We start from the raw sequence: 24,354 nt of genomic DNA on the forward strand, positions 1-24,354 counted from the left end.
TCTTTCCAAATCCCTAAACCAATCCCTTCAAATCCCCACCAATCTCCTCCGATTTTGGATTTGGAATTCAACCCCAAAAACCCTAACTCATCCAAACAACTCCAAATTAACACTCTATAGTCCCAGGCCTCCCCAAACACAAAACCCTTAACGATTTTCCCAAATAATCTCTGGAACTCGTCGAATCTAGAATTTAGGTTTGACCTAATTTTTGATTTCGGGGATTTCTGTGAAGCTTTGTTCGTCTTGGTTGGAAGCTCGCCCAAATAGGTTATTCTTAACCAAAATAACTGTTTGGGTCAGTTTCAAGCCTCGTCGAAATGCTGTTGCTTGGCCAAGTTCGTCACGTTTGTTCGGTTGGGTCATTCTAGCCATTGGCTCTGTCCGGTAAAGCCAATACCCTTCTTTGTTTTACTTTTTCTTTCCTTTTTTTTCTCGTTTTACTTCTGTTTCTGTTTTTTTTTCTTCCTATTAGTGAATTTCTGATTACTTGTTTATTTTCCATTTAAATAAAGAAGTTTAGTTATAATTCTGGTTCATTAGGTTTTCATTCTTCCTTCTCTCTTGATTCTGCCTGTTTAATCAATAGTCTTAGGGTTCATCGTTTAAGCATCTCGCCTGAATCACCAATTAGTTAGTTTGTTAGGTTTGTTGATATTGGTTTATTTTGGTTAGTATGGTAGCTTCCCTACATTGATCATGTTGCATTAGTGTTAATTATGTTGATATGATGGTTTAATCCTTGGTAAAAGGGCTCATTATTGCTTAATTTGTGATTCATGATTAGTATTAGATTCAAATGTCTTCAGCTCAAATGATATGGGAATTTAGGTTAGTCAAAACTCATGAGAATTAGAATTTGTTTTGTGATGTTTGATTTTCTTTGTTTTCAATTCAGACTTTGTGATTGTTTGCCTAGTTAGTAACTATTAGGAAATTCTTAGGGTGATAATTGAATAATTAAAAACTTGGGGGCTATTTTGAGAATAGAAAATCAAATTTTCTTTTTAGGAAGCTTCTAGAAGAGGAGCAGCTGTCCCTATTTGGTTAGCACAAGTGTGCTGAGCCAATAAGGGGCAGCCAGCTATCCCGGGTAGTTAAAAGATGCCTTTTGCAGGCTGGGAATAATTCTCATTTTCTGTTTTAGGCACATGGCCTTAGAGGCCTATAAATGAGGGCCTTTCCTTGACTCAAAATCAGATTTTCAAGCATTATTCTGTGCACCTAGAACACTGAAAATACACACACACTGAGAGAGTTTCAGAATAAAAAAAATACAAAAAAAGGGTCTCGAGTACTGTTCCATTGGTTAGTTGATTTTCAATTTTCTGGGTTTAAAAAGGCTTGAACACACTGCTGGTTTTTGGGTTCAAACATGGATTAAGTGGGTTGTATTGTTGCTGATTACTACTTGTTTAAGCTTTGGTGACCTCCACATTTTGTTGCTGAAGTTTATTTTGTTGTTTTGGCTATATCCAGGTATGTAAGGCTGAATCTCTAAATGATATACATGAAGTTTTGGGACTCCTTGGCAGTTATCACTTTTCAGATGTTTTTTTGGCTTTTAAGTGATGTCATAAGTTCAAGGCTATTTCATTTTGTTTTCTTTCCCTCTATGTTTTACTTTCAGCATGTTAGGAACTAGTCTTAAAAAATGTACATAGTAATTGTTTGTTCTAAGTATGGACTGTATTGTGACATTAAGCATCAAGGTTCCATGTGGGGAGTCTGTCCTAGGGATTCGATTGTTTTTGTTGATGTTCTGTTAACTCAGAATAGAGTCTACATATTTCTAGTTGTGCTGATGATTACTCCTCAAAGAATAGTCAATGCATTCCAGGTTTAGAATTACTGTTTAAAGTTAGAATGGTTGTTTAACATATGTGGAAGCATGAATAGTCATAGGCCAAATATTGAGTTATTTTTCAAGTGTTGTAACACCTCTTAATTCCAGAATTTGGACTATGATTTTAGTATTGTGATAAAGGTAGTTCTCGGGGTAAACAGAATTTGGACTATGATTTTAGTATTGTGATGTAATTTGATATGATCATGAGTTAGTGATTAAATTGGTTTGTAATTAATCTTGCTATCCCTATAGTGTGTGAATTGATCGTGTGTTGAAAATTGGTTGTTCAATAGTCATTGGGTCTGATTTGAAGGCTGGACCATTTCGCAACCTGAATTGTGGACTGCTAAGGTATTGGGCTCATTTTTGGCCTAACTTAACTGCAGGGAAGTGCTGGCTTCCCATTCCAAAGCGTGGGCTCAACTTCGAAATACAGCCCAATGTGTTCTTTTAAAAAAAACATCAGCTGGACCACAGTTGGTTTAATTTTGGGCCTGTTAATTTATCTCAATGCTTTAGATTAACTTTTTGAGGTGGATTAATCAAGGACTTTATAATCCTCTAATTGAACGCAATAAAGTGAGGTGTGACATCTTTATTAAATCATTTATGTCATTCACAAATACTATAACTAGTTATTTAAAAATAAATATTCATAGAAAAGCCTTTAGGTGCGTTTAAAATATAATTATGGTTGTATACATATTCGCGTGACATGATTACAATTCTAAAAACCAATTCGGAGTATGCGTTCGCGCAACTTCGAACAAACTTTCTTAATAATAAAATGGTTGCTAATAGGTCGCTAATTTAATTTGGCCCATATAGTGCGAGGTGCGCCATCCACAATCAATCATACATGGCCCTCGTATTAATTTCATGACTTAGATATAATAGTGACAAATGCTCGTAGTTGCTTTAGGCCCGTTTAATATATCATTGTGATTGTGGACACGTTCGCGTGACATGATTACGATTTCTAAAAAACAAAACCGGAGTATGCGTTCGCGCAACTTCGGCCAAACTTTCTTAATAATAATAAAGCGTTACTAATTGTGGACACATTCGCATGACGTGATTTTTGACGCGCCAAACAAATGGGTACATATGCGCATGGCCCGTTTCAAGATAATTTCTTAATTAAAAGATACAAATGCACATAGGTTCTAAAATCAGTAATCAAACAATTTGATTAAGCCAGGTATGATTAAAGCAATCGTGCTATAACCACGGAATCCGGAAATGCCTAACACCTTCTCTCGGGATAACCGAATTCCTTACCTGGTCTTCTGTATTTGCAGACCATAAATAGAGTCAATTTCCACGATTTGGGATTTAAAATAAACCGGTGACTTGGGACACCATAAATTATCCCAAGTGGCGACTCTGAATCTAGTAAATAATCTCATTTCGATTATTGTCACTTTAATTAAAAAACTCCCATATATACCCTTCCGGGGGTAGTAAAAAGGAGGTGTGACAGCTCTGCCGACTCTGCTGGGGATCAAACCCAGAACTTCTGGTTCATGGTTCAAGAATTTGAGCTTGTTAATATGATTTTAATTGGCTTTATTTATTGTTAATATTACTGTATTCTGTGAATCTTTTGTGCTAAATGCTATCTATTTATCGCTTTAATATTGTTTGAATTGTATATAACTGTCTTTTTACGCCACCCCTCTGAGTCTTCTGAGAATGGTGCACACGTTCGCGTGGCCCGTCTTTTCTGTAGAAGTTATACCAAATAAGAACGGGGTTGGGCTAGCAACAAGGCCGGGTAGACTTTAGTGCTCCCGGTAGATTACCCCCTCTTCGGCTCGAGTTGTCCGCTCGGGTAAGCCAGGTCTAGAACACAAACCCAGGATTTATACTTAGAAAAACACAGCCTCATGCCGGATCCCTAGTAGGAATATTTGTTTGCTTCATATGCATTTGACTTAGGGGACTCAACACAGGGGTTGGGTCCGTCTAGGACAGGTGTACCCAAAATAACGGACCATCCTGATGCATTTTATGTGCTATGTGAACATTTGTTTGTTTCGGCATGCATGCTGGCCGCTAGGGAAAAATAATTCAAAAGAAAAATCATGAGTGATGTAGGGAAGGAAATAAAGCTCGATTCTAAAAATCCCCGTTATTTGAAAATGTCCTGAAACTCTGCCGAAAATTTTCAAAAAAAAAAAGAAGGGAAAAGAAAAGAGTCGTTTTAAAAGAGTCGATACTGTGTCCTTTTCAAGTGTGTCAAAACTGACCGAACTACGCAGGTCTAATTCTCACCGGATGTGGGATACATAGGCAACCTACATAAGGTTTGGCCTTATTTTTCAAAAAAGAAAAGAAAAGAAAAAGAGAGTAAATGGTTAAATGAATGTAGTTTGGGGTTTTGGTAAAAAAAAAAAAAGCCAATCCAGCTTTGGTAATGTCTTAAGTCGTTCTTGCCGAGATAGCCTTAGAGTATCTTCAGTTATCGAAGGGCTATTTTCGTAAAAGAACAGACAAGTCTGTCGGTAAAGTGTCATTTTTCCGTAAAGTAGTTCTCCCCGGCCTCAAATTTTATTTGGAATTGGGAAGGGGCCACGTTTGCAAAAATGACCATTTTTTGCTAAAATTAGCATATATGGGAAGGAATCATGGTCCGTTGATTTTTCTTTTAAAAATTGAAAAACCTGTTTTACAAAAAGGGTCTACCAGAGTCAAACCTAACCTTAATCTCCCATAGGTACAAATGAACACTGCCCAGAACCCGTCAGAAATGGCCATAGAACAGGATCAGTTGCAGTTGCATATGTGGTGGAATGATCTAGATGGAGATGGTGAGAAGTGGGTGAAAACACAGTTGGGTGCCCTTATAAATATTTTGGAAATCAAACCACGGGAAGATCTAATCAAGGCTTTGGTAACTTTTTGGGACCCTGTCCATAATGTTTTTCGTTTCTCGGACTTTGAGATCACCCCTACTTTGGAGGAAATGGTCGGGTATATTGAGTTTGGCCGAGATTTGAGGAAACAACAACTTATATTTCCAAGGGCTCCTTCAGTGCACAACTTCTTTGACCTCCTGAATATCAGTAAACAGATAAAAAAGGCCCATGTAAGCAAAGGGTGTTGTTCTTTCTACTTCTTATACTTCAGGTTTGGGCATTCAGTTGGGTTCGAAGCGCATGAAAAGGGTTGGAGCAACAAACAAGATAAGGGCCTTTGGCAAACTCATCATCGGTTCGCTTTTATTGTGGCATTTTTGGGGATCATGGTCTTTCCAAATGCGGAAGGGATAGTGGATATTCGTATGGTTAGAATTGCACAAATCCTTACTACCAAGAAAGATCATACACTTTTTCTATTAGTACTGGAAGACATTTATCGAGCATTAACATTATGCAAAGCCGAGGCTCAATTCTTTAAAGGTTGCAATATTCTTCTACAAATGTGGTTGATCGATCATCTCCGCCATCACCTCAAGTTCATGAGTTATGGTTTGAGCACGGATAACTTCATCAAGAGTTATGAGTAAAGGGTGAAAGACTACAATGCGCCAAAAGGGTTTGAAGCCTGGGTCTCCCACTTGAAAGCTCTCAAAGCAAGTCAGGTCGAGTGGACTATAGGATCGCTCCCGATGACAGAAGCCATATACATGACGGCTACCAAGGGTTATATAAGGTTGATGGGTGTGAGGAGTGTCCATCCATATGCACCGCAGAGGGTCTTAAGGCAGTTAGGAAGATATCAAGTGGTGCCCGAAGATGAAGATCTAACCACCCAGGTCATTGAGCTACATCCAGAAGCTGCATTTCCTGAAACTCTAATTCAGCAGGATTGGAATGGTTGCCGGTATCTGAAAATGGAACCCAGGTATCAGATGTTGCAAAGGGGGAAGTGGATCCAAATTATGTTGCATGGTTCAAGAAAAGGTCTTATGTAAACAATGAACCAGAGCCTGAGCCTGAGCCCTAGCCCGAGAGGCCTGCCAAGAGACCTCATGTTCAAGATTTTGATGATAAAATCCAAGAAAGGTTGGCTTGGGGAGAAAAGGGGAAAAAATATCAAGCCGCGATTCACACCTTGGAAGAGAAACTGAGAAACATGGAATTCAACAATGATCTCCAAGCACAAGAAGCTGAAGGTGAAAGAAGAAGGTTGGCCCAAGAAAATGAAGTTCTCCTAGCCTAAGTCCGAAAAATGAGAATAGTAGCTGAAAACCAGGGCAGAAGCAGAAAGGATGAAAAGCTCATCTACAGCCTTACACAAAAAGTACGTGACTATGAGGATGATTTGCAAAAGACTGAAGCTGAACTAGCGAATGCCCGAGCCAAGTTAGCTAAAAATATGGAGGGACGGGCTAATTTTGTTCGGCAACTGAAGGAGAAGTATGACAAAGGAATTGTTAGTATAAAGAAAAAGGCCAATGTCCTTGAGAACGCAATGGCCAAGCAGGCAAGAGACTTCAAAGAAGAAAGGGAGCGCTATTATGCCCTGATGGCACAGTTAGAGAAATACCTACAGCATCTTCAAGAGCAAAATCATACAGGTGAACAAGTTTTAGATGCCAGATCTCAGCATATCGGACGGTTGCTACAGGAGAAGGGTATTATCAGGGAAAGGGTTAGGAGAATTGCGGACTACATTGTGATGAAGTGCAATGAATGTGAAGACATGACTAAGTCCATGTTCTTCGCTTCAGTTATGATTTTTGTCCGACAGATCATGGATGACTTGTTTTGCCTCTAAGAAGATATGGCGCAAAGGACCGCAGCAAGGCCAACTGGAGCAGCAGTCGAGGCACTTATGTATTCTTGACTTTGTTTGTTCGAGTCTGTATTTTGTTAGTTCATTTTCGAGTCTGTATTGTCAGTTTCTTATACATTTGTTAGTTCATTTTCGAGTCTGTATTTTCAGTTTTCTTTTGAAATTTGTTGGTCCACTCATCGAGTCTGTCAGTCTTTATGTTTCAATCTGTATGGGAAGTTGTCGTAATCAAGATGTTTTGTTTTAATCAAGATGTTTTATTTTATTTTATTTTATGAATTTTTTTTTAAAAAAACCCCAAAAATGTTTTTTATTTTTATTTTGCACATGTCCCAAAACTACGCTTAGTCTGATTCATGCGGCGTCATAATACGTAGGCAATCCCCATAGAATTCGTTCGTAACCATGAAATTAAAAGAAAAAAAGAGGAGAGAAAACAAGAAAATTACTGGGAAAAAATAATGGCGAAACAAGAGAGGAAAAAATGAGAGAATAAAAGGATAAAAACAAGAATCAAGCAAAGAAAAGCAAGAATGAAAAAAAAAGAGAAAAAAAACTGCAAAATGGAAATTAGTAAAAGTCGGGATGACGCAAGCAGCCGTTCAAATGCATAATAGAAATGGTTAACTGCTTAGGTGCATTGCATCACCAACTTGCGGTTGTCTATCTGCTAAGTTCTTAATCGCTAAAAAGTTTGCTTGTTGTCATCAAGTTCAGGCAGGTGGTTAGTTTGTTTGACATTCTGGCAACTCACATGTACAATACTAGGTCCAAAGACAAGTTGATCATGGCTGGCCAAGAACTGGATACAAGTGTTATTGATCCGTCAAGGGAGGGAGAAGAGACTGATGCTAATCTGAAAGAGGAGTTACATAAGTTGAAACACCAAATAGCAAAGATGTACCAGGCATGGATGAAAAGGCATCCACTACCATCATATTCTGCCAACCCGGCTTTCGTTCTGCCGCTAGCTCAATCCCAAGAACCTCCCACTGTTGATTCATCTCCAGGATTCCCCCATTACCACCACTATCAGGGCGCTACTTCCCAAACCACACAAGCATCACCAGCTAAGCCAATCCCATACCCCCTCTACCAGCCACCCCTGTTTTCGTAGCACCCCCACCCGTTACACTCCATCGATCCTCCAGTGAGTTGTTATTCCAAACCCAAGATAACCAATACTATCCCCCGGAGCCTACTTTCAAGGCCCCATATCATTACTCCTACACTCCTCATTTCGAACTCCCTGTCAAGACTGAGAAACCACCTAAAACCTAGAGCAGGAGGAGATGTTCAGGAAGGTAAGAAGACTAGAACAGTCATTCAAAAACATGCAGGGATTGGGAGGCCAAGTGAGCGTAGCTGTTACAACCCATATCCACATGTGTTAGTTCATGCCATATATTAGTTAACATAAATCCAAGAAGGAATTATCTTTGAGATGATAAGAAGTTAATCTTATTGGTCTTAAGTGATACAAGAGTGTATAAGGGTGATTAACCAGTATTAGAAGTTAAACAAATCAAGGATGTTGTAACTCGTATTTTCAGGTAATCTAGCGGTGCTTAATACACTCAAGAGTTCATTTATTAAGGTATTTTAATTATATAATATCCGTATCATAAGTCTTGAAGTCAAACGAGTTATGAAACAAAAGTCGACAAAAGTTGTCGCAACTTAGGTTCATAATTTTACTTAAACATTAGGTCAAATGTTTCTAATCTTTTCTCATAATTTACAAGGAATTACGGGGTGATCTACCAACAAAATTAAATATCTATGAGTCTAGTTTCCAGCGCATTAAAATGTTCATCGATACGATCTCGAAGTAGAGAGATATTCACGTTTTCGCGAGACTGCGCCAAGCACCTCTCTCTGGGGCCCACTAAGGTGGTTTAAGATATTTGGACCTATATAGGATGCCTCCAACCCGTTTTAAGTCATTTCTTCTCACTATTTTCAGACCTTAGAACCCTAGGAACATCCTCTCAAGGTTCTCTCAAGATTCAAGACCCAAAAAAGGGCAAACAACACAAATCAAGTGTCGGGAATTCCGTGGCGCTAGTAAGTCTCTTGTTCTTCTTGTTGTTGCTCATTTTTGTGTCGTTCCAGCTCGTGTGGGAGGTTGTTTTAAAGGGTTTATGTTCTGTAAATACTCCCTCATGTTCTTAATATCAATCCTAGGTGATTTCAAGCCTTCTAAAGTGATTCTAGTGCCGAAAAACACTAATTGATCGCTAGTTTCGCTTTTTTGTTGTTGTGGCAGCATTGGAGGGATATTTCATGGAAATTTAAGGTCAAATTGGAGTTGTTCTTTCTGTATAAAGGTAAGGAACCTCTTACTCTATATGTATTTAAGATTATCCAAGTTGCGGCTAAGCCATTGAAGCTAGAACTTGTGAAATATATATCGAAAGGCTTGGTAGTAATGTTATTGTTTTGTGGACTGTTTTGCGTTGCTGTTGGGCTGCGTATTTTACTACTGTTTTGTGGAGTTTTGGAGGAGGAAGGGTGTGGAGAAACACCATATATATGTAGGGTTATGGGCTGATAGTTATTCGTAACATTTCCAGGTTGTTTGACACGACTACGGTGGTCGTCGTATGTATGGAGTGATTAGGCTGTGTGTGGACTATTTTGGGAGGCTCAATATGTTTATTATTGATGTTGTTTGGGCTGTTTGGTGACTGTTTTGAATGGTGTGAGGTCATATATATAGGGGAGGTGCTGTCCGTTTCATCGTAAAATAGGTTGTGGTCGATACATAATAGTTATGACGCTTAAATGATAACGATAGTATTGTTTCTCTTATTGTAGACTAAGGAGTTTTGACAATTGCATAGCTTGAGATTGGGGCAGTATATACAAGGTATGTGAGGCTATCCCTTTCCTTCTTTTGCACGACTCCGATTGTACATAATGTAATGAACGAGCTTCCAAGATACTCTACTCTTAGAAGCTAGCAGTACTTACATTGTTTTCCCTCTTATGGAACGATTGATGTTAATGTTGCTTCTCTTATTCTTATGTTATCAATGTTGTTGGTACTTCCTGATTCTTATAAGGTTCATAGTGAAGAGTTAGTCCTAATAACGTGTACAGAGGATACCGACCTTACGTCACTCCGAAAGGTTTAGAATGTGATTCCATGAGTCGAGCATGCATTATATATATGTATCTATTTTACTCTACCGAGCCACACTATAGTTGGCTGGGTACGGCACCTATTGTGCAACCACTGATCAATTGGGTTTTACCGAGCTCCTCGTGGCCGGGTACGATTCTACCGAGCCTTATGATGGTCGGGTACGTTTTTTTACCGAGCCTATTATGGCCGGGTACGATATGATGATGATGATGCCCACAAAGGCGAATGTTTTAAGGGTTTATGTATTTATACATATGTATCATGCATTTCATGTAAGTAGCCCTCAGAGGTACTAAAATGTTACAGGTTGTATATTCTCTATCCTTGCTTACATTACTGATCGTATTTATGGTTCCCTGCCTTACATACTCAGTACTTTATTCGTACTGACGTCCTTTTATTTGTGGACGCTGCATGTCGTGCTGTAGGTCCTGATAGACAGGCAGGTGCAGCTCCCCCACCACAGTAGGCTGTCCAGTTCAGCGGTGATTGGCGAGATCCCTTCTCCGGACTTGCCTTGGTCTTGGTATGCATTTTTGTTATAGACATTATGGGTATGTCGGGGCCCTGTTCCGGCTATGTTGCAGCACTTACGTTCCTTTAGAGGCTCATAGACAGGTGTCGACTCATGTATAGTTTGGTATGCCTTGTCGGCTAGTTTTTGTTGTATAGTCTTTCATAGTAGCGTGGTAGCTCATACCTTATATGTAGTTTCTTGATTGTCTAGTCATCCCCTGCTTTGTATGTTCATGCCGTCATATTTTATTGCTGGTTGTCCATGATCCAGGTCTACCATTTATATTGATCTCGTCAGCCTTAAAAGATAATAATGAAGGTTAGATGAAATGTACGTTGGTGCTCGGCAAGTGTGGTCGGGTGCTAGTCATGGCCCTTCAGTTTGGGTCGTGACAAACTTGGTATCAGAGCAAGTCTGTCCTAGGGGTTGTCTATGAGCCGTGTCTAGTAGAGTCTTGATTATGGATGTGTAGCGCGCCACATTTATAATCAGGAGGCTACATGACATCTAGGGTTGTTACCTTCTTCCTGAATCTAGATCGTGCGTAGAGTTGAGTCGTAAGTGTTCGTCTCTAATATTCACCTTGTTTTTTTCAGTGATGCCTTCGACTAGGAAGCAAACGATTAGTAGACGGCTTGATACAGCAGCGGGAGAGGGTACCAGTCAGGTGCCTCAAGTCAGAGCAGGACAAAGTGAGGCTTAGAGTGAGATGCCCTCTCATACCTCATCTACTCCATCTCCTCCAGAGGATATTAGAAGGCACCCAGCGCCTCCAGTTCCTCCGTCTGGCACTCCAGACCAGGATATGCGGAGTGCTTTGCAGTTATTGACTAGCTTGGTAGCTGCTCAGGCTCAGAGGCAGAATACAGGTGCTGCTGAGAAACCAGTTAGTACAAGAGTTCGTGATTTTATTAATTTAGACCCTCCAGTGTTTACCGGATCAGACCCCAAGGAGGACCCACAGACTTTTATTGACCAGGTTCATCGTACACTTCGGGTTATGCATGTTAGTGATACAGAGGCAGTAGAGTTGGCTTCTTATCGGCTACGGGATTTAGCGGTTCTCTGGTATGATAGTTGGGAGAGATCCAGGGGTCCGAACCCTCCTCCAGCTGTGTGGAAGGAATTTTCTGAGGCCTTTCTTCGTCACTACTTGCCAGTTGAGATACGACGAGCTAGAGCTGATAAGTTCTTGAACCTTAGACAAGGTAATATGAGTGTACGAGAGTACAGTATGCAGTTTGATTCTTTGGCAAGGTATGCTCCCCATATGGTGGCCGAGATGAGTGATAGGGTGCATATGTTCGTGAATGGGTTGGGACCACATCTGATAAATGAGTGTACGACAGCCTCCTTGGTGGAGGGCATGGATATTTCCCATATTCAAGCTTATGCCCAGACCCTAGAGGATCGTAAGCGCCAGCAGAGGGCAGTTAGGGAGCAGGATAGAGGCCAGCATAAGAGGGCGAGATTTGCAGGGTATTCTGATGACTTCAGAGGCCGCATCAGGCCACAGTTTTCGAGGAGTTCGGCGCCACCTGTAGCTAGTGCTCCTCCACAGTTTCAGAGGCCTCGATATGATCGATCCTATTCTGGTCCAGGTCAGAGTTCGCGGGCATCTGGCTCGCAACATCACAGGGATACTAGTCAGATGAGACCCCCAACACCACATTGTGATCAGTGCGGCAAGGCCCACTTTGGACTGTGTCGTCGAGGTTCTGATGCATGCTATTCGTGCGGGCAGCCTGGCCATATGATGCGGGATTGTCCTAATAGAGGAGGTGATGGTATGGCTCAGCCGACTGGATCTGTGTCTGGTTCTTCCTCATCAGTTCGACCTCCAGCACGGGGTTTTCAGCAGTCGACAGGTCGTGGTAGGGGTAGAGGTGCAGTGCCGAGTTCGAGTGGTGCTCAAAATCGAACCTATGCTCTAGTAGGTCGACAGGATCTCGAGTCGTCTCCAGATGTTGTTACAGGTATTATATCTGTGTTTTCTTATGATGTATATGCGCTGATTGATCCGGGATCTACATTATCATATGTTACACCCTTTGTGGCTAATAAGTTTGGCATTGAACCTGAATTGATAAGTAAACCCCTTGCGGTATCTACTCCGATAGGAGATTCTGTGATTGCTAGAAGGGTATATAGAGGTTGCACTGTGATGATTTGTAGTCGTCAAACCTCGGCAAATTTATTTGAGTTAGAAATGGTTGATTTTGATGTGATAATGGGAATGGACTGGTTGGCCTCATGCTATGCAAATGTTGACTGTCGTACGAAGATGGTTAGGTTCCAATTTCCGGGTGAACCCATCATTGAATGGAAAGGGAACATTGCTACACCGAAAGGTAGGTTTATTTCCTATCTTAAGGCAAGGAAAATGATCTCAAAAGGTTACATTTATCATCTCGTTCGCGTTAGGGATGCGGAGGCGAAACCGCCTACTTTACAATCAATCCCTGTGGTCAACGAATTCCCAGATGTTTTCCCAGATGAACTCCCAGGCCTTCCTCCTGAAAGGGAGATTGAGTTTAGCATTGATGTGTTGCCTGACACTCAACCGATCTCTATTCCTCCATACAGAATGGCCCCGGCAGAGTTGCGAGAGTTGAAGGTGCAGTTGAAGGACTTGCTGGATAAGGGCTTTATTAGGCCTAGCACTTCACCTTGGGGTGCACCAGTCCTATTCGTGCGGAAGAAAGACGGGTTGTTACGGATGTGTATCGACTATCGACAGTTGAATAAGTCTACTATAAAGAACAAGTATCCACTTCCAAGAATTGATGACCTGTTTGACCAACTCCAGGGTGCCAAGTATTTCTCTAAGATTGATTTACGTTCAGGGTATCATCAGGTGAGGGTTAGGGAGAAGGATATTCCAAAGACGGCCTTCCGGACAAGATATGGGCACTTTGAGTTCTTGGTGATGTCGTTCGGGCTAACAAATGCCCCAGCAGCTTTTATGGATCTCATGAATACTATATTCAGGCCCTATCTTGATGTGTTCGTGATTGTATTCATTGATGACATTCTAGTGTATTCTCGTTCGGAGGCGGAACATGCGGGCCACTTGCGGATAGTATTACAGACGCTTCAGGATCGTAAGTTATATGCTAAGCTCTCCAAATGTGAATTCTGGCTGAACTCAGTAGCATTCCTTGGCCATGTGATATCTGATGAGGGTATTAGTGTCGACACTCAGAAGATCGATGCAGTAAAGAATTGGCCGAGACCTACAACACCATCAGAAGTCCGCAGCTTCCTAGGGCTAGCAGGATATTATAGGCGGTTTGTAGAAGGATTTTCCTCTATATCATCACCATTGACTAAGTTAACACAAAAAGCTACCAAATTCCAGTGGTCTGACACTTGTGAACGTAGTTTTCAGGAGCTGAAGAATCGATTGACATCTGCACCAGTGCTCACTCTTCCTGAAGGAACAGAAGGTTATGTGGTATATTGTGATGCCTCAGGTATAGGTTTGGGGTGCGTATTGATGCAGCATGGGAATGTGATTGCTTATGCATCAAGACAATTGAAGAAGCATGAAAAGAATTATCCAACCCATGATTTGGAATTGGCTGCAGTAATATATGCTTTGAAGATATGGCGGCACTACTTATACGGCGTCCATGTTGACATCTACACAGATCACAAGAGTTTACAATACATCTTCAAGCAGAAAGAGTTGAATTTGAGGCAGCGTAGGTGGCTTGAATTATTGAAAGACTACGACGTCGAGATATTGTATCATCCCGGTAAAGCCAATGTTGTGGCAGACGCTCTCAGCCGTAAATCAATGGGAAGCTTAGTACATATTGAGGCAGGTAGATGGGGGTTGATTAAAGAGCTTCATCAGCTAGCCAATATGAGAATCAGATTGTTAGACTCTGATGACGGAGGTGTTACTGTACAGAATACATCAGAATCATCTTTGGTAGCCGAGGTAAAAGCACGACAATATGAAGATCCTATCTTAGTACGATTAAGAGAAAGCATTCAACAGTGTAAAAGTATGGCTTTTGGGATCGGAAAAGATGGGGCACTGAGATACCAGAGCCGATAATATGGAAGAAATGACATGGGAAGCAGAAAAGGAGATGAAGTCAAAATACCCTTACTTATTCCAGAATGAAGATAACAAGGATGCTGGTGGAAGACAGGATACATTGGAAGAAGAAACGGCTCTATGAGGTAAGCAATAATTTGAGAATACTCCTCCTTAATACAAAATGGTGATATGTAGATAATGTAAATACGCATAATGCTTTGTGTAGCCTTGTGAAGCCATATGTTGGGCTTAATTACTTGCAAGTTTTGCTAGTGACCATTTTATAGGGGAAAATTGATCGGAAATTTCCATTGGAATCCACGATGATTTAAACTCCCCATAAACCCTTACATTCGAGGACGAATGTTCCTAAGGGGGGGAGGGTGTTACAACCCATATCCACATGTGTTAGTTCATGCCATATATTAGTTAACATAAATCCAAGAAGGAATTATCTTTGAGATGATAAGAAGTCAATCCTATTGGTCTTAAGTGATACAAGAGTGTATAAGGGTGATTAACCAGTATTAGAAGTTAAACGAATCAAGGATGTTGTAACTCGTATTTTCAGGTAATCTAGCGGTGCTTAATACACTCAAGAGGTCATTTATTAAGGTATTTTAATCATATAATATCCGTATCATAAGTCTTGAAGTCAAACGAGTTATGAAACAAAAGTCGACAAAAGTTGTCGCAACTTAGGTTCATAATTTTACTTAAACATTAGGTCAAATGTTTCTAATCTTTTCTCATAATTTACAAGGAATTACGGGGTGATATACCAACCAAATTAAATATCTATGAGTCTAGTTTCCAACGCATTAAACCGTTCATCGATACGATCTCAGAGTAGAGAGATATTCACATTTTCGCGAGACTGCGCCAAGCACCTCTCTATGGGGCCCACTAAGGCGGTTTAAGATATTTAGACCTATATAGGATGCCTCCGATCCGTTTTAAGTCATCTCTTCTCACTATTTTCAGACCTTAGAACCCTAGGAATATCCTCTCAAGGTTCTCTCAAGATTCAAGACCCAAAAAAGGGCAAACAACACAAATCAAGTGTCGGGAATTCCGTGGCGCTAGTAAGTCTCTTGTTCTTCTTGTTGTTGCTCATTTTTGTGTCGTTCCAGCTCGTGTGGGAGGTTGTTTTAAAGGGTTTATGTTCTGTAAATACTCCCTCATGTTCTTAATATCAATCCTAGGTGATTTCAAGCCTTCTAAAGTGATTCTAGTGCCGAAAAACACTAATTGATCGCTAGTTTCGCTTTTTTGTTGTTGTGGCAGCATTGGAGGGATATTTCATGGAAATTTAAGGTCAAATTGGAGTTGTTCTTTCTGTATAAAGGTAAGGAACCTCTTACTCTATATGTATTTAAGATTATCCAAGTTGCGGCTAAGCCATTGAAGCTAGAACTTGTGAAATATATATCGAAAGGCTTGGTAGTAATGTTATTGTTTTGTGGACTGTTTTGCGTTGTTGTTGGGCTGCGTATTTTACTACTATCTTGTGGAGTTTTGGAGGAGGAAGGGTGTGGAGAAACACCATATATATGTAGGGTTATGGGCTGATAGTTATTCGTAACATTTCCAGGTTGTTTGACACGACTACGGTGGTCGTCGTATGTATGGAGTGATTAGGCTGTGTGTGGACTATTTTGGGAGGCTCAATATGTTTATTATTGATGTTGTTTGGGCTGTTTGGTGACTGTTTTGAATGGTGTGAGGTCATATATATAGGGGAGGTGTTGTCCGTTTCATCGTAAAATAGGTTGTGGTCGATACATAATAGTTATGACGCTTAAATGATAACGATAGTATCGTTTCTCTTATTGTAGACTAAGGAGTTTTGACAATTGCATAGCTTGAGATTGGGGCAGTATATACAAGGTATGTGAGGCTATCCCCTTTCTTCTTTTGCATGGCTCTGATTGTACATAATGTAATGAACGAGCTTCCAAGATACTCTACTCTTAGAAGCTAGCAGTACTTACATTGTTTTCCCTCTTATGGAACGATTGATGTTAATGTTGCTTCTCTTATTCTTATGTTATCAATGTTGTTGGTACTTCCTGATTCTTATAAGGTTCATAGTGAAGAGTTAGTCCTAATAACGTGTACAGAGGATACCGACCTTACGTCACTCCGAAAGGTTTAGAATGTGATTCCATGAGTCGAGCATGCATTATATATATGTATCTATTTTACTCTACCGAGCCACACTATAGTTGGCCGGGTACGGCACCTATTGTGCAACCACTGATCAGTTGGGTTTTACCGAGCTCCACGTGGCCGGGTACGATTCTACCGAGCCTATTATGGCCGGGTACGATATGATTACCGAGCCTATTATGGCCGGGTACGATATGATGATGATGATGCCCACAGAAGCGAATGTTTTAAGGGTTTTATGTATTTATACATATGTATCATGCATTTCATGTAAGTAGCCCTCAGAGGTACTAAAATGTTACAGGTTGTATATTCTCTATCCTTGCTTACATTACTGATCGTATTTATGGTTCCCTGCCTTACATACTCAGTACTTTATTCGTACGGACGTCCTTTTATTTGTGGACGCTGCATGTCGTGCTGCAGGTCCTGATAGACAGGCAGGTGCAGCTCCCCCACCATATAGGCTGTCCAGTTCAGCGGTTATTGGCGAGATCCCTTCTCCGGACTTGCCTTGGTCTTGGTATGCATTTTTGTTATAGACATTATGGGTATGTCGGGGCCCTGTTCCGGATATGTTGCAGCACTTACGTTCCTTTAGAGGCTCATAGACAGGTGTCGACTCATGTATAGTTTGGTATGCCTTGTCGGCTAGTTTTTGTTGTATAGTCTTTCATAGTAGCGTGGTAGCTCATACCTTATATGTAGTTTCTTGATTGTCTAGTCATCCCCTGCTTTGTATGTTCATGCCGTCATATTTTATTGCTGGTTGTCCATGATCCGGGTCTACCATTTATATTGATCTCGTCAGCCCTAAAAGATAATAACGAAGGTTAGATGAAATGTACGTTGGTGCTCGACAAGTGTGGTCGGGTGCTAGTCATGGCCCTCCAGTTTGGGTCGTGACAGTAGCCTACAAAGATTTGTGTCTATTTCCCGATGTTCAGTTGCTTGTGGGATTCAAGATGCCTAAATTTGATCTATATGACGGGCACAGAGACCCGATGGCCCACTTGAGTGGATTCTACAGTAAAATGAGAGGAGCTGGTGGGAAAGATGAGCTGTTGATGGCATACTTTAGCCAGAGTCTGAGTGGCACGGTGATTGAAGCCTACCCTGCAGCACTATTGAGTAGCGAGAGAGGATCGAAGCAACTTTTACCCGATTTAGGGTCGGGATCGATTTCGACAGAGAGCTAGAAGTTGGAGTCGGGTATCTATCTAATTTAGGGTTGTGTACGTGTTCCAAATTACATGCCTAAATATTTTTGGGTTTTTGTTTTACTTCTACTTTTATCAAACTATAATGGTGAATTAAACTAGCATAATCTAAGAGTAAAATGTTGCGGGTTGCTCAAATAGTTTAAAAGACACTAGGGTAGTGACTTCCGCCTAGATGGTCAATTAATGGGTACTTGAGTCTAAGGCATGATTGACATATTTGGGGAGTATGGTATAACCGTTGCACGATTTTACCCACTCTACACCTCTCATGGTTCGAGTGATTTTGCTCGAATTGACTTTCTCAAGACCAATTGGGTATGCAAATTTGCGCAAGCAATCAAGGTTCAAGTCAGGTATTACTCTCGAGGTTTAACCCTTTAATTGGAGCTATCAATCTCTTGAGTACGCCCTAATTCCTTGTTGGACCAATTTCAGAGACTCAAGCTCTCTTTCTCAAGAAGAGCTCAAGTTAACTAAACACAAACTAGTGTTTGCAACCACTAATTCAACAATTAAACATGAAATTAACCCAAATATCAAACACTCATAGTCAATCTAGCCCTAAAACATAAGACCCATCAATTACCCACACTAGGGTTGAGCCCCAACCCTAGCTTATGGGTTTAGCTACTCATAATTGAAGAAGAAAAGCAAGAAATAGATGAAGAAAAACTCATATTAATTAATTATTAAGATAAACAATAAGATTCAATGTTGAAATGTAGATAAAATTGCCCAAAATAGCTAAAGACGTCAAACCCACGAGCGCAGCTACAGCTAAAAACTATCTGATACCCTAAAAATGGGAAAAGAAGCTATTTATACTAAGCTGAAAAATCTAGACAAAAATACCCCTGCGGGGCTAGTGCGGACCGCACAAAATGGTGTGCGACCGCACTAAGGCTCTGCACTTGAAAACCCATCTCTCTGAACTCAGGCACTGCGGACCGCAGATAATGGACTGCGGCCGCGGAGGCTTCTAACGGTCCGCATTAAATGGAGCACGGACCGCATTGGCTTGAAACTCGGAAGTTGGCAACTCTCTGATCCTTCTTACTGCGGACCGCACTAAATCGAGTGCGGCCGCATTGATCCTAGTGCAGCCGTATTGCCCTTTTTGCATGAATTCCACCTCTCTAAACCTCCTTATACAAACCGCACAGAATGGTGTGCGGCCACATTGAGCCTGTTTTGCCTAAGCTTTGTCTTGTCTTGGTACTTGTGCAAGTTTCACTCCTTTTGAGCTGATCTTTGACATCTTGTCACTTTGTTGATCAAACCTGCAATCAAGCACAACTTGTGAGTCTTTTAGGACTATTTTGTATGAATTTCTAATCAAAACATAAGCAAGAAGGAGTATAAAATTCATCAAAATCCCTAGTTATCAACTCCCCCAAACTTAAGCTTTTGTTTGTCCTCAAGCAAACAAAATAAGACCCACCCCTTAAGAGAACATCCAAGAAAATTTTAGCTGTCCTAAAGTAACCTCATCTAGCATCAATTGAGACTAACAATTGCCCTCAATACAAATGAATCATTAACAACTTTTACTCTTTGAAACTCCATGGATTAAATGCGACACTAGAGCATCAAGAATTGACTCAACACATCAAAGAACTCTTTCTATTAATTTGGTCACTGTGGAACCCAAACTCACACATCCTCAACTCTCCTTTAGCAAACCCCACCTTTAGAATAGTGGCACTCAGAATGAGGTTATTGGAAATCCACCCATCTCTCTCAAGAAAAAGTCACAAGTCCGTCTCTAAGTACCATATGCTTGCCCCTTATGTGAATCACTATTAATGTAAGCTTCATTCAACTCAAGATCATATAGGGTTTTTGTGGAGACATTGTGAATGCTTTTGGTTCAGGGTAGGAGATGTTTGGTCTAAGTAGGTTCCATCTTCCCTTAAGTACTTCTTTTCTTTCATTTGACACACATTCACTTGACTCTTTGAGTCATTTCACTTCTTTCTAAGGGATTAGAGAGACACACTTTCACTCTTTCTTATACATTTTAAACCTTTTCTCCTTTTTTCAACTTTTCACACCTTTCATTTGTTGCTTTTCTTGAGTCCCTTTTTATTCTTTTTCACATTGAACATTCTTTTTATCTTTTTACTTTTCTTTCTTTTTCAATGCCTTTCCTTTTCTTCATTTTTGTACCTTTTTACCACTTTGTTGCAATCCTCGTCTCTCCCCCCAAACTTATGTTTTTGCCATGTGCTAAAGGAAAGATCGGGTGCCAAGAGAGGGTATCTTCTAGAACGGGTATAGGCTTGTATTATGGGTCTTGAAGGGAAAAGGCCTAAGGCTAAAAAAGGTTGATTAGGGATCTTATCATTAGTAGGTTGTGAAAGTGTTCAATCTATCATTTGGACCAAGGAAAGCCTATAATCATGTCTCAAGTCAAAATTCACTTAGGATTTTGCCTCAACAAACATTCAGGGAAAGTTCTAGACTAATGGCTCGGGACTTGGACTTGCAATGCAATTACTCACCATACAAGCTATGGGGTCGCTAAAGACATAGAGACGGGGGCCCACAATGACCTTCGATAAGATTTGAGCACACACTGGTCCCAAAAAACCACTTGATGATTATCGATCAACACAAGAGTCTCAAGGTCACGACTTTCACCATCCTAAACACAACAATTTATTTTTGACCATAAAATCAAAGGCAAATGTGCTAGGCCCAAGTGAAGCTTTGATTGAGGCACCCTTAACTACTAACTACTAAAAACCAAAAAGAAAAACGGACTCAAATCCTTAAGAAGGTTGTCACACCATCCATCATTCGGAAGAGCCACCCGGTTCACACAAAACTCCACCTTTGGAAAGAACCGTGACATTAAGAAAACCAAAGGCTTATTGCAAACTTTCAAAATAAGAAGCTACGAATCATAAATAAGAAGCTAAGAACGAAAATTTGCGAAAAGTAAAATGAATATATACAAGAGGGAATTTGTCGAATTTACAATAGATGGGATGAATATGTACAATGTAGCATAACTTTATATACAGACCCAAAGTAAAATAAAAGTGCGATAAATTTAATGAAATGTTAAAATTATATACAACCCAAAGATGAAAAAATAAAGAAAGCATAAAAAGTATCGAATATATATACAATCATCCGAATGAATCCATAAAAGTAGGGCCTACCCCCTCAAATGAAAGCTGGCATTGTCCCTAATGCCAACTAAACTAAATAAAGCACCAAAAAGAGAAAGGGAAAAAGGATATAGGGACTCCCTATGGCCTGTCTGTTTGCAGGGGCTCCTGAGTGGTCCTTGGGTCCTCACTGTGCTCGGGAACCTCAGACTGGTTCCCTGTGGCCTACTGTTGTGCTGCTGGGACCTGGGCCTGGACAGGCTCCTGAGGTGCATCATGTGGCTGACCGGAGGAGGCCTCCGATGGTCTGCCAACTAGATGACTGCATCGTCCGCTCTGGGAATCATCCTCTTCCTCTTGGGAGGCCTCTGGGACTGCTCGGGCTGGGGATGAGCTGATGATACTAGGTCCTATAGCAATTACTCCAAAGTCAGATGATCTGCCTTCATTCTGTCAACATCAACCCTCAGTGCCTTTACGGACTCCTTGGAAGTCCGCGTCTTTCTCAACTTCTTGTACTCCTTAGCAATCTCCTTAAGAGCCTGGCTGTGCAAAGAAACTACATCTGTGAGAACCTTCTGAGTGTCGAGGATTTTCTTTTGGTTGGCTAAAATCTCCTTGAGAGCACCCTCTATGGACTGGGGGACCTGTGGAGGTGGAGGTGCCGACTGAGCCTCTACTATGGTAGTGAGGGTAGACAACTTGGATGACACAGTCTGCATCCAGTTATTGATACTGAGAAGAGCTTGGCTCAGTTGGTGGGCAGTCACTGGATAGGCACGGGAAGAAAGGATCTCTCGGTCTGCTGAGGTGGATGTGCCAGGAGGGATATCAATGGAGGTGGAGGCAGGCTGAGCAGGAGACACTACCACAACTGGCTCTTCAGACTGGCCAGTTGGAGAGGTAGCTGTTCCCTTGAAGTTCTTGCTCTTACGGTTATCATCCCCCTGTATGTTGTACCAAGAAAATGGGACCTCCGCTTTGACCTTGTTGTCGAATGGCCTCTTTTCAACTTTTTAGGTCTCGAAAGTACATAGTCAGAAAATTGGGGAAATGGTAGTTTCTGTCATGCTCACTGACCACTGTTGTGATTATCCTAGACATAACATTTCCCACATTGATTGGGTACCCCGCCATGATCGAAGCCACCAAAACTGCCTGGTGAAGAGGAAGGAGTTGTCATGAGTCTTGGGGTCCAAACTGCTACATACAAATGTTTCCCACCCCCTTGCCTCAAAGTTCAAACTACGTCTCAGAATCTTGACGCCCTCAGTCAACCAGTCGGGGGTGGTACCTGGGATTGCCAGATACTGTGCTAGTCAGGGACAGACTTCCTCACCCATTTCCATTTTTGCCATAAATAGTGTCTCATCCTCTTCATCAAAGCCAAGGTAGTCATTTATTGTTTTCCATCAAACAACACCTTCTAATTTCGCACCTTGGTCACTTTTGTGCCCTTTTTGATATGGGCAACATTGGTGTAGAATTCCTTGACCAAGTGCTCATTGGCATCTACACGTTCACCCAGAAAGTACTCCTAGTTAATTCTCTCCCTAAACTGCCTCCTCACATTGGGGTTGTGAGGCAGTAGATCTCTATCAATAAAACTACGCTCCTGGATTAATTTCCTCACCGGCCACCATTCCCTGAATTTATGGTATGCTACCTCACTAACAAACCGGTCTTGCCATACCTCCGGTTTCCTAGTTCTAGCAATACCTCCCACTTGAGGTTCACCCCCTTCTCCAACTACTTCTTCTCCTCCTATTTCCTCTTCATCACCTACTGCACCCTCTCCAGATAATGAAGTTATGGGAGAGGTGGAGTATTCATCCCCACCGCCTTCAGCTGAGCCCTCAGACGACCCAGAAGACACATTTACTAACGCTTGGGTAGCGGGGGAAGTGGGAAGAGTGTCTCTTAGTCTGTTTCTCTCCGGCTACTCAGGGATGTATTCTGCGATTGAGTCTGAAGATATCTCCCCGAAGGGCTCGTACTCACTCCCAGACATGTCAATGGCCCTATCAGCAGCTTTAATCATCTTCCTCATATTTTTTATGTTTTGCCAGGCTTGAACAGTCAATCTTACCATTTTTTGTTTCCCTCCTCGGGAAGATTCTCCTCTGCCTGGTTGTTTAGAGACCTTACCTCGTTGTTTCACCATAGTCTGCAAACACAATCAAATGAGTTTGTTAGTATCAGTAGATAGTTGAAAGCAGTGTTGCAGAATGAGTTACAGATTATTTTAGAAATCATGCAGTGCGGACCGCACAAAATGGTGTGCGGACGCACATGGGTCATTGCAGACCGCACATAATGGCCATGCGGTCCGCATAGAGGTAGGGTTCAGACTACCCACTCTCTATATTCAGGCAATGCGGACCGCACAAAAGGTAGTGTGGCTGTACTGGGACTACTGCGGTCCGCACAAAATGTAGTGCGGCCGCAGTCCCCAAAGTTCAGCTTTCAGGACTTTCATCAATGTGGTCCGCACAAAATGTTACTGTGGACCGCACACAAGCAACGCGGATCTCACTGAGTGCCCAGCTATGGCACTAAGTTAGGGTTTACAAGATTTTGATTTTTAAGCCCAATTTTCACCTAATTAGTGTCCCTACATGTTACCAAGTGTATTGAACTAACTGAGTCTATTTTAATCAACAGATTAACTACCCTAACCTAATCAATGAAGGAAAATAAAGGAAGAAAAGAATAACAGTCAAATAAAACAAAAAGGAAAAGAAAATAACAAAATTAAAGCAATTAAAAAATAGATTTACCAGATGTGAAATGAAAAGTTGACAATTAGTTCCGAACAATTAATTACGAGCAAAGGGGTTGATGAACAGTGCTTTAAGGGTTGAAAGAATCAAATGTTCGAAAAGTATAAATGCTGGGCCTCGAGTACTATTTATAGAAAAAATCCTAGGGCCCAACTTACCTAGCCTAGTACGGACCGTACAAAATGGACCACGGTCCACACTACACAGCCTTTTCAAGTTTTACACAGGCTACCCACTGCAGTCCGCACAAAATGCCATGCAGTCGTAGTGGTCCAACGCGGACTGCACAAACTGTACTGCGCCGCGGTGGCAATTTTCAGAGAGTTGGACATTTCCTCCTTTACCAGTGTGGTCCGCACTAAATGTAGTGCGGCCGCGTCACAACTTTAGAGACCTGAACGCTTTGTTTCCACTATGTCCTCCAACATAATCCTGTAACATCTCACAACCAGTTAGCCCAAAAATCAATCCTACACTACAATGAAAATCAAATAAAAACAAGAAGAAAAACACATGGGTTGCCTCCCAAGAAGCGCCTGATTTAATGTCGCGGCATGATGCAGGTTATCATCACATCATTTGAGATGAAGAAGTGCCACCACATGGCTGTCATCAATTTTTCCAAGATAATGCTTGATCCGGTGCCTATTAACTCTGAAGACCTCTCCATTTTTGTTTTTAAAATCAAGATCACCAAAAGGGGTCACCAACACCACTTCAAACTGTCCATTCCATTTTGATTT

This window comes from Nicotiana sylvestris, chromosome 1, assembly GCF_000393655.2.
Source record: "Nicotiana sylvestris chromosome 1, ASM39365v2, whole genome shotgun sequence".
Taxonomy (NCBI): Eukaryota; Viridiplantae; Streptophyta; class Magnoliopsida; order Solanales; family Solanaceae; genus Nicotiana; species Nicotiana sylvestris.